Here is a 14,781-nt window from a genome sequence, read left to right as displayed (position 1 = left end):
ATTCCCTTACCTTGGTTACATTGGTATTTGATTCTTACCGACCTTTCCTTGTTTAGAATCTGATGAACCTAGTCTCTATTACATATTGTATACTTGTACTATGCTGAAAATATTTCCTTATTTGTTATATTCAGCCTTGTGTGATTTCTTTCCTTACTTAGTATTTGCATGTTACCGTTTAAATTTAACTCCTTAATTAAAGGAGTTACTTATACTGATTTGATTTCAATTAGCACATAATTCCATAATTACTGCTAAACTATGATTCTAGCCTTATTTTCGACCTGTTTTCAAACTATAAGTACCTTGCTCTCTCATTAACACAGACACGAACACTTTTGATTCAAAAACTCACACTTACACTAAAAACACTCTCTCTTACTTTACTACTTGCACTGTGACCTGTTTGAAAGCCAAAGCTATATTTCAAGTCCTACAGCTTTTCTTTACTACATTTTGCTTCTTTAAACTGGTATGTTCTAATTAAGTTTTCAGCATCAACAACAACTTGGTTACTTAATGTTTTGTTGCAATCTAGTTTGCCTGCTGCTTGTATCTATTTCAGTATCTTTATTTAGCATGCTGTAAATTCTTTTCCCTTGTTCTGAATCAGTGCAGTATGAATCCTAAATCCCTACCCCAATCTGTTTGATGCTTATGGGTTGTTTGGGGCATGACGGCATCGAATATTGCAGAACATGACTCAAACTTGGTCCTCCTAGGATCATTACCTCTATGTTACCATTATATGTGTATGTTCTAGTTGATTTACAGGCATGACAGCACCCCTGTTGCTGTGCATGCCTAGAATTGACTCATGCCTAAATGCATAGGCTCTTTGCAATTTCCAACCCCTGAACCCTTTTTGTATGAAGTTGTCAACTCTGTAACTGTTTCCCTGCCCCTTTACCCCTCTCCTTTATTCTTCTGTTTCCGCACTTGCACTATCTTCTTAGACTTAAGTTCTGCCACCCTCGTGTGAGCCTTGCCTTTGGACCCATGAGCTCCCTCTGAACTTGGACACATGAGGGTTGGCACTTCCACACTGCACTTGTCCCTATTCTGGTAATGAAACTTGGGTGTGAGCACTGCCCGGGGTCCTATTAAGGCCCTTAGGGAACTATGACACACTCAAGTCTGAGAAAGGCTTTGAATCAGTGGTCTTTGAGTTGGTTTATCTCATAACTCAGAGAGGAAGTCAAGAATCAGGCTTCCTCTGGTTGTAATTTTCTTTGTACTTTTCTGATGTAATTTATTATTCCTGGTTTGTAATAATTTGTAATGAACGTTTGGGGCTGGCTAGTGAAAAAGGGTTGGGTAATTATGCATGCAAGAGTAGAAAATATGCCTATAGGATTTCTTTTAATTCTGCACTTGCAAACTGCATTAGAAAATATGTCTATAGAACTTCTTTTAATTCCGCACTTTCAAACTGCATTAGAAATCATGTCTATAGGACTTCTTCTAATTCTACACTTGCAAACTGCATTAGAAAATATGCCTATAGGATTTCTTTTAATTCTGCATTTGCAAACTGCATTAGAAATCATGTCTATAGGATTATACTAAATCCCGTTAGTTCAGTTTCACACCTAAATAACCTGTCTATTGGTCGTATTCGAATTCTGCATGCCACTTAGATATCATGCTTTAGGTTCTAAATGGTTAAATAAGTATCACGTTCGTAACTTTGAAATCAGTAACATATAGAAATCATGCCTGCATGGATTCTTAAATAAAATCTGATTCGTTTCATTCCCATTCAATATTAGATATCCTGTTCATAGGGATTAAAAATCAGTAATAGTAGATACTATCATCTGCAGAACCTGTAACTAGTCTAACTTAATTTTATCTCTTCTGAACTTCTTTTATTAATCTAATTCCCTTACTTAACAAGGTTTAGCAAGCATGCCTATAGGATTTCAAACAATCTATTTTGAGTTTTACTGTCTCATCCCCTTCTGAATTGAATAGACATCATGCCTATAGGACTCCTTCCAAGCACTCAGGCAAGCCTTAGGATAATAATTGTAAAACTAAATCCGCTTCATTAATTGCTACAACCAGCAGACAGGCCTTATTCGGACTTCTTATCTGAGTTATGTAATAAATTAAGCTGCCTCAACAGTTAACTTCCCTCGTCTTTATGTGCTTTAAATCAGACCTAAAAAGTATGTGCAAGTCATGCTATTTAGGTGCTTTTGTTTGAGGAGGTATACTTGAGCCTTATATGGTTATGTGTTTCCCCCTTTAATGTGCATTCTTTATATGTTTTGTATGTCGCCTTAGAATTTTTACCTTTGAAACCTCAAATAAGCCTAATATCCCTCCCTTTAGGATTAGTAGCCCTAAGTACCTCCGGGACTGATAAGAATGGGACGGGTAATAGCATGCAATAAGTAATCGAGACCACTCCGTGCTTTAATACCTTAACGGGATGGGGAGGGTAGATATGGATATGATGACCACGCGGTAATGTCACGTGTAGCCCCTCATTGAGGAGTGATTACCGGACATTGTGTGGGGTGATCCATATTTTTAATAAACCTAGGACCCCCCCTTTCTTCATTCTTTACTTTTTTTAGCATTGTAACTCCTTATTTTAAAATCAGCTCTTTGATTGTTCTTTCAAATTTGTTTACTTTCAAACCATTATGAATTGAAATCCCCTCTTACTTGAGCCTTATCTGCTTACATGTTAATTGTACCCCAAATTCACAATAACTATTTGGCCGGGAACCACACTAGTGGATCTGAGGGGTGCCTAACACCTTCTCCTTAGGATAATTTCAAAGCCCTTACCCTATCTCTAGTTATCCAAGTTTAGTTATAATTGAACCCTGTAAGGTGTCCTAATGCACCATAAATCATTAGGTGGCGACTCTTCAAAACCCAGTTCCCAAAAGGAACGAGTTGTCCCTCCAAATGTCATGAACCCGATTTCGCGTGAAAGAGGGGGCGCGACAAGTGTCTTCCGCATCAACCCCTATTTTCGGATCTTCATCCTCAAAAGGAGCAAGATCTTCCACAAACGCATCTGAAGGAGGAAGTGACATTGCTGAGAAGATCAAGAAAACTCTTGCTCTGCTTGACCTCTCCGGATCCAAGCACTCTGCTGTGAAGGAAGATGATGATGCTTCAAGTGATGGATCCTCCCCACTTACACCGCATAGCGTGAACCAATCAAGGATAAATCTGTGTGAAAATCCATGCTACTCTCTGTCGTCCACGACAATCATGCAAGCCATGGTGACAAACACTTCATCTATGGAGGAGAAGTTGGCAAACTTGACGGAAGCAATCGCTAGCTTGACCAAGTGCATGCAAAATGAAGAGGCTAGAATTGACAAGCTAATAGACAGGGTGGGAATCTTGATGGAAGAAGAATCCACCCATGCACCCGGCAAGCTCCCAGAGGTTCTAGAGAGTGACTCTCCCCCGAGACAAGATGCATCCACTAAGGCTATCCCTGTCTCATCTGAAGGAATGATTCCAATCGATCAATTGAAGGAGTTCATTGAAGGAACCATTAAGAACAAATATGAAGTTGCTGCCAAATCCTCCCTTACATATGCAAAGCCGTACACTGCGAAGGTCGGTATGTTGAAGATGCTTGCTGGCTATCAACCTCCAAAGTTTCAACAGTTTGATGGTAAAAGGTAACCCAAAGCAACATATGGCGCACTTTGTTGAGACATGCAACAATGCTGGGACTTATGGAGATTACCTCGTCAAGCAATTTGTCAGCTCATTAAAAGGAAATGCTTTTAATTGGTACACGGACCTCGAGGCTGGATCTGTTGATAGCTGAGATCAACTAGAGCAAGAATTCCTCAATCGCTTTTATAGCACAAGACGCACTGTGAGTATGATAGAGCTTACAAATACTCGTCAATGAAAGGGGGAACCAGTTATCGAATTTATCAATCGTTGGAGGAATGCAAGCCTCAACTGTAAAGACAAGCTTAGTGAAGCTTTAGGCATAGAGATGTGCATCCAAGGCATGCATTGGGGATTGCGCTACATCTTGCAAGGTATCAAGCCTAGCACATTTGAAGAACTTGCAACTCGTGCCCATGACATGGAATTGAGCATGGCCTCCACTGGAAATGAAAGGCTGTCCATCTATGAACCTCGCAAAGCGAATGACAAGCAAGAAGTCAGGAAGTGGGGCAAGTTCGTACCTAAGTCTGAAAGCAAAGAAGCTATGAATGTCAATACATCACCTATGAAGTTCACGACGAAGGTGAGCAAGAAGCAGAGTATGAAATCCACTTCTTTTCAAGACAAGCCAAGTGGAAAGTTGACTCTAAAAGAAATGCAGGAGAAAGAGTACACATTCTTGGATTCTGATGTGCCAGCCATTTTCGAAGAACTCCTCGAGTTAAATCTCATTTAGCTTCCGGAGATGAAGCGACCAAATTAAGATGGGAAAACAAATGACCCAAATTACTGCAAATATCACCGACTTGTAAGCCACCCTCTGGAGAAGTGCTTTGTTTTCAAGGATAAAGTCATGGACTTGGCTCGCAAAAAGAAGATCGTGCTTGAAGATGAGAAAGTAAGCGCAAACCAAGTCTCTAGCACCTTTGGCTCATTCAGTCCGGATGACTTATGTGGTTTTAAAGAAAGTAAGGACGGAGAATTACTGGAGAGCGACAAAGTTGAAGTCAATCAACCTTATGATGATGAAGGTTGGACATTGGTGACTCGTCGTAGGCACCACAAAAGGAGCCCACGAAAAGAATCAATAGAACAACCAACAAGGAAGATAATGGTAAAAAGACCAATGAAAAAGAATCCAGTTAGGCATTTGAAGAAAGCAAAAGTGGAGATGCACCATTCTCAAAAGCCACGAAATGCAGTGACCTTGGAGGAGTTTTTACCAAGTTGGTTCCGCACGAAGATTTCCCATGAAGTCATTGATGCCTCTTGTTGCCATGCTGACAAAGGGGAAGAAAAGAGTGATGACCTACCGTTGGTACCATCTTCGGAAAAGCCCATCGAGTCCACTCCTCAAGAAGTTAATGCTTGTGAGGAAAAAGTCACGTTCACAAATGACGATCTTTTGCTAGGTGACACTCCTCATAACTGCCCATTGTACCTGGTTGGCTATATGCGTGATGAAAGGGTAAATCAAATTTTGGTTGATGGAGGATCCTCAGTGAACATTTTGCCAATCCACACTGTGAAAGAACTTGGTATTCCCATGAACGAACTCTCAGAAAGTCGTGTGATGATCCAAGGATTCAACCAAGGGGGACAAAGAGCCCTAGGGGCGATCATGCTGGGAATCACTATTGAAGATATGCAATCAAGTGCATGACTGCATGTGATCGACGCGAAGACTTCATACAATGTTTTGCTTGGGAGGCCTTGGACACATGAGAATAAAGTAGTTCCATCTACCTACCATCAATGTTTAAAATACTACGAAGGTGAAGTCGAGAAGACGGTAGTTTCTGATGATGAGCCATTCACCGAGGCTGAGTCATACTTCGCCGATGCAAAGTTCTACTTGAAGAACCGCATTGTGAAGGAGCTAAAAGCTGATGATGGCATGAAAAGCAAGAATAAAGAGCCCTCAACTAAAATAGAAGAGGTGACTACTGGTGAAGCCAAAGTTGCTAGTAAGGAGGTACAACCCAACGCGAATAAATCTTATAGAGGGAATATTACGTCTTATGGCAAGAAAGTAAGTCCGGCGCTCCAATATGTCCCTAAAAGGAAGAAAGATGAAAGTGAATCATCTAATCACCAAGCCAACATGCTAAAGGAGTTAACTCTTTCGGTCAAACGAATTGAGGCAGTAAAGTCGTCCTCAATGCCACTTGCAGGGTTTGTAGCCCAAAATCGTTTGCAGAATATGGCACTCCCTACAAAGCGAACAAATGAAGGTTTTGACCCTAACACTTACAAGCTATTTGCAAAAGGTGGATACAATCCCAATGAGCCGTCAAAGTTAGGGAAGCTCCCATCGGAAGCTGCAACGAGGCAACCACGTGAAGGTTTGGGATACAAGCAACCGTCACCAGTGCGCATCTTAATAAGAAGGGTGAGCAACAACTATATCACTGTAGAAGATGAATCAGTTGCTTCTAACAAGCCTTCTATCTTTGATCGACTTGGAAGATCACCTGTGAGGACCTCCGTGTTTGAAAGATTGGGTCCACTAAAGAAGGGGAACAAGTTCCGGAGAAATTTTCAAAGCATAAGAACACCCGCTTCACCCAAAATCCAGGAGATCTCTAAGGATTTCCAAAGTTTGATTCCTTCTAGAAGGAGGCGACAAACAAAACTTGTGATTTCATGTAAAGAAGTACTGAAGGTAAATAAAAATACCAAAAGCAAACCAAAGTGAATATTGTACAAATGAAATATCACTAGAGATGTATCATTTAACACTTTCAACAAAAGATATTGAAGAAAAATTAGGCAGTTGGTTAAGTGCCAAGAGCATAGCATGGAGAAATGAGGGGTTGGGGAGCAGTTCTGCAAGGTTACCTCACGACCAATCTGTTTCACTAATTTCTTGAAAGGAGTCGGCAAATCGACACGGCGATCTTCCTCAGTATCCTGTAGGAAATCAACATCATCCTCATCCTCCATGTTAGCACGGGGCTTCAGAAGAGGTAAATAAAATAGTAGGAAAGATCTCAAGGAAGTCAGTGCAAGATTCGTCCACATAAATGCTAAGAATAAAGGTTTTAACTCAATGTTGTATTGTTTGGTACTGTGCTTCAACGACTCATACTGAAAGTTAATTATTGATTCACTCGGTATGCTAGAAATATAATCTCCAGAAAATCTCGTGCCAGCATCGCAAAATGCAACTCCTGCTGCACCATTACTAAGCTGCGCTGGAGACTAAAACCAGAAAAAAAAAGAAGTAAGACGCCAAGTAAATGCTGATTTATTCGGCTTGTGCAAAAAAAAGCTTAATCGGGTATCTTCCAGTTCCATGAATTTACATTGCCTTTTTTGGCTAATCAAACCATGAAAACCAAGATGAACCAAATGAAGGCAAATCCAATTTCGGATGAAGCTCGGCAGAAATTTCAGCAGGAACAACAACAACAATCACAAAAGCTGAGCTTCTATAGCTTATATAAACCCAGCAAGAGAAGAGGTTGAGGTTTGAAATCAGTTTTTCTTCAAATCTCCTCTTGGACTTCCAAGTTTTTGCTTTCTATTTTTAGCTGGTTTCAATGGAGGTTTGTCGATATTACTCGACCATGGCTGTCAACAGACTGTTGGTGACGAAATGGGGTGAGGAAACTGGAGACTGAAAGCGTGAGAGTAAGAGTGAAAATGGAGAAGAAGAAAGAATCGAGAAGAAGACCCCCTCAAATGCGCCGTTTCTCCTCCTTTTCTAGGAAGGAAATCTTCTGATGTTCTCTAGGTCTCTTCATGTCTCTTTTCTAGGTCTAACTTTTTTATCAGATGAGGGTAAGGGGGATGGGCTTGGGTTTAAAAGTTAATTTGGGCCATTTTAGGAATTGGCCCAATTTTAAAAGTAGCAAGACCAAAAATATATTCTTCCTATTTTCATTTTCTTTGTTTTTTCCTTTTCTTTTTTTTTCTTTTTTTAAATTAATTAAAATCCTAAATCAATCTACTTTTGTAGAAATTAAAATTCTTTATCATATTTTTAACATTAAAACAACTAATTAACTTAAAAATGAAGAAAAAATGCTAATTTTAAAGGCTAAAATCTAAATATGTAAAAAATGACCATTTTTGTGATTTTTTGCTTAATAAAATTAATTCCTACATGCAAATTGAACCTAAGGTGGCATGAAATTAAAACGTGATAATTTTTTATGATTTTTCTATGATTTTAAAATATTAAAAATGCATGAAATGCAACTAAATAAAGAAAAACTTCTAAAATCCCTTAAAAATTATTTTTGGTCTATTTTTGGGAGTTATTTCCATGCGGGGCAAAAATTAGGTGCTCACACACATACACACACACACACACACACACACACATATATATATATATATATATATATATATATATATATATATATATATATATATGTATATATATATATAAACTATCTTTTTCAAAGGCTAGATTGGCCAAATACAAAACTTATGACAGACAAAATGGCCGCGAAAGAGATACACAAGAAAACAAAAATACAAAGGCCTAAGGGCTACTTTTACTTCGAGTTTGAAAGACCATTCTCACTCGATTAGAAAGCCTAAGGGCTACTTTATTTCGAGTTCGAGCAGGTCCTCACTCGATCATTAAACTTAAGGGCTACCTCAGCTCAAGTTCGAATGATCATTCGGGGTCCATCGATCAGAAACGATCGTGGGCAATATTTATTATCGGTCCTTACCATCTCAAACCGTGGACCTTCGAATACAACTTCATAATTTTATACTAAGGCGCTTTGATCGTTACATAAATTAATTAAAAGACAACAGATTCAGAAGCCATGGAAGGGACAAAAGTTTTATATATTCATCAAAAACTGTTTACAACGGCAACACGGCCCGATGAAAGCTCTTTACAAAAGGCCAAAGCAGCCTCGACAGAAACACAAAAACTAGTTAAAAGCCTAAAGGCCTGGTCATCTCCGGGAGTGGCATCTCCGTCCTCGGGGTCTTCTGCACTTTCGGATTTGCTCAAGCTTTTAGATTCTTCATCATCATCGGGATAGGATAGTTTCTAGCTTTAGCTTCAAGCTTCTTAGCGTTCTCGATCTCGGTTGAAAGATCAAAGCCCCGAGCATGGAATTCCTCAAGGGTCTCCCTTCGAGATTGACATTTGGCATGATCAGCGATCCTCTCCGCTCTAATCTGAGCGGCCTCGGAAACCTCCTTTGCTCGGACCTGAGCAGCTTCGGCGTCACCCTGGTAGACAGCCACCACTACATCAGCATTGGCCTTGGTCGCTCCGGCCTCCGATTTGGCCACTTCGAGCTTTATGACCAGCTTCTCCTGATCGAAAATTGTAGAACCCAACTGAGATTGGATCTCCTCCATTTTCTTGGCTTGCGCCAAGGTTTTTTCCTTTATATTCCGGAGCTGAACTTCAGTCAAGGCTAGCTGGGCTCGGGCAGTCTCCTTTTCTAAGGCCAAGCGATCCATATTCTATTTCTATTCTTCGGCCTCAGTCTTTACAGTTTCTACCTCTTCATAGAGCTGCCTGATTATGTAACTCTTTTGTTGGACCTGCGGGTTCAAATCGTTAGTCACTGTGCCCGATTCGTCTTCAGTAACTTCAAAGATTCTGTTTACCTGATCGACCAGATTGGCGTGCTCTTTTTGGGCCACCTCTAAATCAGCTCGAAGGCTCTTAACCTCCACTTCTCTTTGCTAACTAAGAAGTTTGAAGGCATCCTTCTTCTCAGTGAGCCCCCAAATTTCAGCCTCATACCGGCTCAACTCCTCTCGGGATCGGAAGAAGGCCTCATGACGAAGCACCGAAGCCAGCAAAATATGGAAAAGGAAATTATATAAAAAAGCATAAGTGCAGAACTTGAAATTGTCAAAGATATATAAGGGTACCCGACTCAATGCCTGTTGAGCTTCATTGAACATGTAGGGCATCTCCGCTTCGTCTGTCTTAGCCCAGTCCTCTTTGGTTACCAAACCTCGAAGGTAGCTAGCCACCCCTGCGGAGGCGGAAAGGACCCGAGCATCCTCTGGAATCGAGATAACAATTGATCGCTTACGCCCGGGATCAACACTTGGAGACGAAAACCGATTGGTCGGTTTAAGGCTCGAGGAAACCTCGCTCGAGATCTTCCTCGGCACTTCCAAATCACCCAGTCCGTTGACATCCTCGACTTCGACGAAGTAACCACGGAAAGGGTCCTCTGCTTCATGGACCCCTTCACCGTGGCTAGTCCCCTCCGCTTGAGCTTCCTTGATCATTGACTCAGTAAACGAAGGAAACGAAGGGGAATCCTCGATATTTATCACCCCGAGTGAATCTTTTGGCGCCTTCATCTCGGCAATCCTCAGGCCCGATCTCTACACCAGCATCAACCGCCTCCTCGATGACCTTATCACCTCGAGGCGAAACGTCTTCAGCTCTTTCTGGCTCAGGGACTTTGGCCGAGGCTTCCCCCTCAATCTCATCAATTCGAGGTAGAGCAGTTTCAACTCCCACCGGCTCAGTAGTTCCTCAAATCTCGGTGCCAGCTCGCACACGGGCCACCAGCCAGGAATCTTCTTCTTCTTCTTCTTCTTCTTCTTCTTCTTCCTTGGCCTTATCCCTTAGCCACTGGACTGACTCCATAGATAAAGGTATGATTTTCCCCTTGGGCTTACGGGATGCTTTCTTTTTGGGTTTCCTCCCCTCAGAGTCCGTGGAATTCGAAGCTCTTTTCCTCTTTTTCTCCGGCTTCGGAACAGATGGTTGGACTTCTTCATCACCAGACGGGGGCCTCATCATCACATCCTTCTCGAGACCTACAAAAGAAAAGAAATGAGTAAGTCCGGGAAAGTATTCGAACAGTAAAATCATTAAGTCAGGAAGAAAAGTTTACCATGACTACTAGCCGCCCATCGACCCTTCGCCAAATCGCGCCATGCGCGCTCAGCATGTGTCGATTGCGATATTAGGCTCCTGACCCAGTCCTCGAGTTAGGGAACCGCACCCGACATCCAGGGAATGGCTGCATCAAGTAAAATACTGAAAGAAAGGGTGAAAAAACGAAGACAATAAACAGAAGTTAAGAATGGAATTATACTTAAGTTTTATATTTAATTTCTCAGGAAATGGCATACTTGTATACGGTAAAAATCAGAAGGCCCGATTTTATGGCCGTTGAGCGCTTCGCAAGCGCGTCTCCAAAGGCTCGAGGCATGGCTCGAGGTTCAACCCCGAAGGCTCCTAAAGTTCGACCTCGAGACAGTGCAAATCGATGATTATCATGAGAGAGCAGAAAGTTCCCAAGGCACGTGACCAGAACTAACAATACCTGCAAGAGAAACACCAGTCTGTACCAGACTAGTAAATAGCTGTGCCAGCTATATTTCTTTGTAATATTACTCATGTACTATGTTGGGATTTTCCTTCTTATATAAAGGGGATCCTTGTCTTTTCGTAAGGGAGACACAACATTCAATACAAGATACAACGCACAATATTGAATAGAAGAACATTCTCTGCTCTCTAACTTAAACACATTCTCCCTTGATTCTATTGTTTACATTTATTGCTTACAATTATTGTGTTCTATTAATTGTTCTTCATTCATTGGTCATTATTGATTATAAAGAGCCTTCATCAAAGCTCTCAAAGTTGTTAACCCTTCATCGACTACCCCTAGCTAAGCATCCAACTCGACCTCGAGGCCCAGTATACGCCAGCTCGAGGCCCCGATTTCTTGCCATTCGGTTTGATTATTATACTATCTTCAAATTCTTATCTTATTTTCCAATATCTCACCTAGAATCTATTCCCTAACAACTAGCATGGAAATAAATCACGTATTTTTAGAACCACAAAATTGAATCTAATTGTACTTACCTTTTTCAAGGTAAACAATACTCTCGGCCGGAATTAAGTCCGAGGTCTTAACTCGAACAAATCGGCCCATCCAGCCCCGGGCTTTGTCCTCATCTATGCTCGAGGAAGGTGCCCTGATGGCTCGACGTTGAAGCTTTATTAGTCCTCTTCAATGGAGTCGGGGGCTATATAGGCGTATGAGGTGGTCGAAGGTGAAGGGAAGCCCATCGACTTTGCTTGCGAAGAAACGAAGTAGTATCACTATCCTCTAGAAAGAGGGATGAACCTGACCGAGGGTCACCTCGTATTTCTTGCAGAAATCTATGATGATCGGATCCAAGGGACCCAACGTGAAGGGGTAAGTATAAACACTTAAGAACCCTTTCACGTGGGTGGTGATTGATTCTTCTGGAGCATGCACCACCACATTCTTTTTACCCCAGTTGCAATCTTTTTTAACCTAGGAGATGAGTTTTTCGGTTATCGAGCATATATACCTCGATACCGGCTCGCATCGGCCCGGCACCGAGGAAGTCTTTTCAACCTTGAAATTAGAATCGAGGACACACCCTCGGGGGCAAAAACTCTTCATGGCATGGCTCCGCTGTCGGTTCTTCACCGGCGGACCGTGACGATGAAGCAATCTCCTTTTGTGAAACAGTTTTTGAAGTCTTAGCCATTTGTACTTTTATGAGTGAAGCGGGATGAAACTGTGGAGGAGCGCTTGGTATTTTGTGAAGAAACGAGTGAAGAAACTCAGAGATCTGAGAATACAAAGCTTTGAGGAAGGCAAAAGATTTTGAAGATTAGAGTGAAGAATATTTGAATGTAAAGTTTGAAAAGTCAAGAAGGAGGGTATTTATAATTTCTCAGTGACGGTTCAAAGCTGGTAATGGCCGACCGTCGACTGACGCGCATTAAATGCCTGGGGAATTGTACCGACGAGACGTTTCGATTACTTTTATTGCTTACATCATAATGCTTACGTCATGACGTTTCGAGGTGAAGTTCGATTGGTCAAATCGTTTCTTGTCATTACTCTCAAGAAAATGAGGGGATTATGTGTATGCGGTCAAAATCGGGCTGACCTTTTTATGATTAATCAAGATCGAGGGGTGACATGCCAAGATTCGACCACATGTCATACCAGACCATGACATGAAGTTAGATTGCCAAGCCGTGACTCAGGGACTGATCGAGATCGAGATCAGCCAAGATCGAGACCGAGCAAGATAGAGATCGAGCAAGATCGAGGGAAGTCTGTCGAGCTAAATAACGGAAGGCCGAGATATCCGCGATCGGGCGAGGATCACGGCGGAAATCCCGGCACGTATCAAGAAGAGGCCAATTAATTAGCCAATCATGAGATTTCTTACTGTATTTAGAATTGTACCAAGAGTAGGATTCCCCTAATATATAAAGGGGGCCTGATCATTTGTAAAAGGGGGATATTCACGTTACATAAAGCGATATACCATCTTCTTCTTAAGCTCTTAATACTCTGTTATTCTGTTTATACTTTCCAGTAAAATACTTGTTTGATTCGAATGCGACCTAGCTCAAGGATCAAAGCTATACATCTCTTTTGGTTTGCTTTATTTCTATTTGCAGTTAATTTCAATAACAATATTGCATTTTCTCAGTTTGTGCCAAGTAAAATCACGTGTCCTTAAAACCAGCGTATAAATTCATTGTTATCCATTTTTAGGGTAAACATATTAATCTAGAACTCAATAACTTAAAAATGACTAAAATTTCGAACCCGTACATTTTAAATCCTTACTCCGCCTCTAAGAATACGCATCATTTAATCATGGTTATTTAAAAGTTAAAGTAAAAATACACATCACTTAATATTTATAAAAAAAAATATTTCTTGTATTCATTGGTTTAAATAAAGGCATTCGATTCGAGTAAGTATTTACCGAGTGAAATCTTATCTCTTTTTAGGTAGAGCTGAAGAGATATAGATGACTAGGCACCTGCGCCCCCTGCTAGAGTCGCTAGAGGTCGGGGCCGGGGTAGAGGCCGAGGACGCACACGTGGTGCAGCCAGAGAACCCGCGCGAGCTGCCACAGAGGAGCAACCAGTAGCTCCAACTGGAGCCTAGGCGCCCAATACGCGTATTGCTACTACTACTCCAGCTCTCTAGGAGATCCTTGCACAATTCATGAGCATGTGCACCACTTTAGCTAAGGCAGGGTTGATTCCCCTTGCTGCAGTCACATCTCAGGCCAAGGAAGGAGCATAGACTCCTGTTGCCCGCACTCCAAAGCAGCTGGTTCAGGTTGATCAGATTCCAGAGGTTATACGGGTACCTCCTTTTGCCCCCAATNCCTGATCATTTGTAAAAGGGGGATATTCACGTTACATAAAGCGATATACCATCTTCTTCTTAAGCTCTTAATACTCTGTTATTCTGTTTATACTTTCCAGTAAAATACTTGTTTGATTCGAATGCGACCTAGCTCAAGGATCAAAGCTATACATCTCTTTTGGTTTGCTTTATTTCTATTTGCAGTTAATTTCAATAACAATATTGCATTTTCTCAGTTTGTGCCAAGTAAAATCACGTGTCCTTAAAACCAGCGTATAAATTCATTGTTATCCATTTTTAGGGTAAACATATTAATCTAGAACTCAATAACTTAAAAATGACTAAAATTTCGAACCCGTACATTTTAAATCCTTACTCCGCCTCTAAGAATACGCATCATTTAATCATGGTTATTTAAAAGTTAAAGTAAAAATACACATCACTTAATATTTATAAAAAAAAATATTTCTTGTATTCATTGGTTTAAATAAAGGCATTCGATTCGAGTAAGTATTTACCGAGTGAAATCTTATCTCTTTTTAGGTAGAGCTGAAGAGATACCATTTCCAGCATTGTGCCTCTCACAAATTCTAAGGTACATACATGTTCAACATTTACACTGGATGGATTTAAAATGAACGGAGAGTGACAAAAATATGATACTTTCTTGTGCAACTACTAATTTTTTATCCCGGGTAATATAAGTGTTGGGTAAATAGCCCGTGCTAAATTTTAAAGCACGTTTGTGAGAAATACTGAAAAATCTGGTGATCATTATGATTTTGCCACAAATCAACTGTGTTATATAGATTAGCTACCCTGAAATAAACCATCATATCATATGTAAGTAAGTAGCATCTATAATAGAATCCAAAGCAGGGAAGAAAAGAATCGAATAGCTTACGGACCGGTGAAATCAAATCAAAATTAATTTTCGCTCTAGTCTCTACCATTAATTATTTGCTATTTCCGCACCCCTGTC

This window comes from Nicotiana attenuata, chromosome 8 (assembly GCF_001879085.1).
Source record: "Nicotiana attenuata strain UT chromosome 8, NIATTr2, whole genome shotgun sequence".
Classification (NCBI taxonomy): domain Eukaryota; kingdom Viridiplantae; phylum Streptophyta; class Magnoliopsida; order Solanales; family Solanaceae; genus Nicotiana; species Nicotiana attenuata.
This window is presented reverse-complemented; position numbering follows the sequence as displayed.